Source organism: Gracilinanus agilis, unplaced genomic scaffold (genome assembly GCF_016433145.1).
Source record: "Gracilinanus agilis isolate LMUSP501 unplaced genomic scaffold, AgileGrace unplaced_scaffold58502, whole genome shotgun sequence".
Taxonomy (NCBI): domain Eukaryota; kingdom Metazoa; phylum Chordata; class Mammalia; order Didelphimorphia; family Didelphidae; genus Gracilinanus; species Gracilinanus agilis.
In genome coordinates this window covers 1-3,264 of record NW_025394069.1, presented here as the reverse complement: position 1 = coordinate 3,264, position 3,264 = coordinate 1, and the positions used below count along the sequence as shown (strand labels likewise).

Below are 3,264 nucleotides of genomic sequence, written 5' to 3'. Positions count from 1 at the left end.
GGAGGGGCAGTTGAGAATCCTGCAGAAGTTCTGGGTCTTTGACCTGTGCTGAGGCTGGAGATCGGTGGATCCTGGTCTTGGAATGAGAGGTGCAAACATCTCTCTCTACAAACTCTTCCTGTACTTGAGATACCGTGCCAACCTGTACCTGACCACCACCTTGGTGTCTACTGCCCCTAGATATTAGGAGTTACATCATCTAGATATCTAGGTTTCCCAGGGCCCGGGAGGGATCCGGGAAGTGGGCAAGAGACGAAGAAGAGGGTGGAAAGGGTGGAAATAACTCAACTGTAAGGCTGAAGATCTATTGAAAAACAAGTCAAAATATCCCAGCAGTTTACCTACTCTGGTTTAGTCCTGGCCAGACTGAACCAGAGGGAAGCTACATTGATTCTTCATCTGCCAGCAGTTGGGATTTCATTAGTAACCAGTAGAATAGGGTCTCCTATACCACAGTCCTTTACCCCTATCCTCCTTGTTAATATAAAGTTTAAAGTACCTTCCTAAAGCAGTTTCTAAGCTTGTTTTGGGAAGGGAGAAATCGCCGTCAGAATACAAGGCGTTATCCTAGCTAAAGAGCCCAAATCAACATATCAACTAACCCCAGGTGGGTCCTGAAGGGATATACCTCTTAGACCTGAAGGATCCTGCCTGGGCAACTGTTATAAAGGAGAAGGGTCAACTTATCTCTCTGTACATCAATTTACCATCCCAAATAGATCAAGAGACTCCTAATAATTATAACACCAGCGCTGACTCGCTGCGTAGGAAGAAAGGAAGGCACTCAACGAAAGCAGGAATTGGGAGCGCACTCACCTCTGCAACCCCCTTCATAAGGTAAGGTGAAAGAAAGGGGCGAACTCAGCATAGAGCTGTGGCAACCTTCTCTTCCTTCACTTTGTAAAATACATTTTTAAATCCGAGCACCGGGGGTTCAGAGAAGTCTGGCTCCTGGAGCGAGGTTTGCCGAGCCCTTTTCGAGGATGCTTTCCTCCACTGGGGTCCGCCTGGGACACAGCTCGCACCCGCGGCTTCAAGAAACTGGCGCTTGCACGTCAGCCACGCCGGCTAAAGCCATCTCTCAGGCGGTCTGAACCAGGCTGAGAGTCACCGACAAGCCTCGAATTCTTTGGTAAATCGGGGCGATGCGTACCCCAACTATACGAAGACTTGCCCTGGTGGAATAGGCGCATAAAAACAATTGCTCCCTACGGCCACGGAGGCAACGGAACCAGGCACTGTAGGACACTTTGAGCTGCTTTGAGACATCGGAGAAAACACCGCCAGTCCTCTTGAATTTGTGTCTTGCCCCTGGACTTCGGGGACTGGAAGAGAGAGAGTGAGACAAAACTCTGCCTCGCTTAAATCCATCTCGGGCACAACTTGATGTCGCCGGTCCTCCTCAGAAACGAAGGGCAAACGATAACAACGATGATTTCTCTCTCAAAATACTCTCACCACTCGTTTCCTCAACCTACTCACTCACTGCTCAACTTGCTCCTCCAGCTGACCTCACCCGCGCAGAGATGGCCTTACTCTTTTTTTTTTTTTTTTAACATTTATTAATATTCATTTTTTAGAAAGGTTAACATGGTTACATGATTCATGCTCCTACTTTCCCCTTCACCCCTCGCCCTCCCCCCACCCCTGGCCGATGCGCATTTCCACTGGTTTTAACATGTGTCATTGATCAAGACCTATTTCGAAATTGTTGGTCATTGCATTGGTGTGGTAGTTTCGAATCAAAATCCCCAATCATGTCTGCCTCAACCCATGTGTTCAAGCAGCTCCTTTTCTTCTGTGTTTCCCCTCCTGCAGCTCTTCGTCTGAATGTGGGTAGCGTTCTTTACCATAAATCCCTCAGAATTGTCCTGGATCATTGCATTGCTGCTAGTACAGAAGTCCATTACATTCTATTTTACCACAGTGTATTGGTCTCTGGGTACAATGTTCTTCTGGCTCTGCTCCTTTCGCTCTGCATCAATTCCTGGAGGTCTTTCCAGTTCACATGGAATTCCTCCAGTTTATTATTCCTTTGAGCACAATAGTATTCCATCACCAGCATATACCACAATTTGTTCAGCCATTCCCCAATTGAAGGACATACCCTCCTTTTCCAGTTTTTTGCCACCACAAAAAGCGCGGATGGCCTTACTCTTGATCTTGCCATCGTGCCCAAGTGCACAGCACCTACACTGGGTTCAAGAATTCTCAAGTCCCTTATCTAAACAGGCTCCATCGCCTTTTCAGCTCTCCCTCGTCGTTCTCTGAACACACCCTAGTCTTTGTCAACTTGCAGCCGTGATCAGTGCGTCAGCTCTCCAGTTCTCTCCCAGCTTTGCTCTAGCCACTCTCTCCTCTCTCTTCATGACCTTATCCCGTTGGTAAACTGATTGAACTCCGCGCGGTTTTCTTCTCTTAAGTTCCTAGCTCCCTGGTGACGTCACAAATGTCAGCCTGCTAAGCCCCGGTAGTGAACGGGTTATTCCCACCCAAGTGTCCCCCACGCTGGGGGCGTTTTCCCTGCTCGGCTCTGACGAGATCCCTGTTTTCCAAGGAGCCTTTCCCAACTCCTCTTGATTCTGGTGCTCTTTGAATGCTTTCCTCTTGAAGCTCCTTAGAGCTTGTTGCAACATCTTTGTTTGGTCGTTGTCACCTCTGTTAGATCGTGAGCTCCTTGCAAACCGGGAGCGTCTTGTGCCTGGTTTTGTATCCGCCAGCCTTAGGGAGCGACCTGCACGCAGGAGGCGCGTTAAGGAATTGTTGGAGTGCTGAACTCCTCGACTAACGGTAGACAGCGACCTTAGGCTAGGTACCGCGGGCCTTTTCTGTACTCCTCCTGTAGAGGTTCCCTGAAAGAGGACTTTACGTGGGCCGGTTAGCTCAGTTGGTTAGAGCGTGGTGCTAATAACGCCAAGGTCGCGGGTTCGATCCCCGTACGGGCCACTCCCCTTTTACAGACCCGTTCTTTCCTAGAAAACACCTAAAGGAGGCACCTCAGGAAAAACTCTGCGGGCTGCCGCTTGGTGTGGAACCGAACCGAACCGAACCAAACCAATCAACGAAAAAGAAATAACCGCCACCACTGATCTCCCTCTGCCCAATCTCCCTGAATCACCTGTGCAAATTCCCCCGGCAGGTCGAGGCACCAGGATAACTTCCTTTCTTCTCCCAGATCCTCCCAGAAAGGGCTATGCTAAGTAACGGGCGCAGTTTAAACAAACAAACAAACAAACAAACAAACAAACAAACAAACAAACAAAC

At 49.0% G+C, this 3,264-nt stretch overlaps 1 non-coding gene across 1 annotated transcript; it reads left to right on the top strand.

The window, feature by feature from the left end:
• The first annotated feature begins 2,872 nt into the window (after positions 1 to 2,872).
• Positions 2,873 to 2,946, top strand: TRNAI-AAU. The gene has a single exon. It is a non-coding gene; the product is annotated as a tRNA-Ile (tRNA).
• Positions 2,947 to 3,264: the final 318 nt, after the last annotated feature.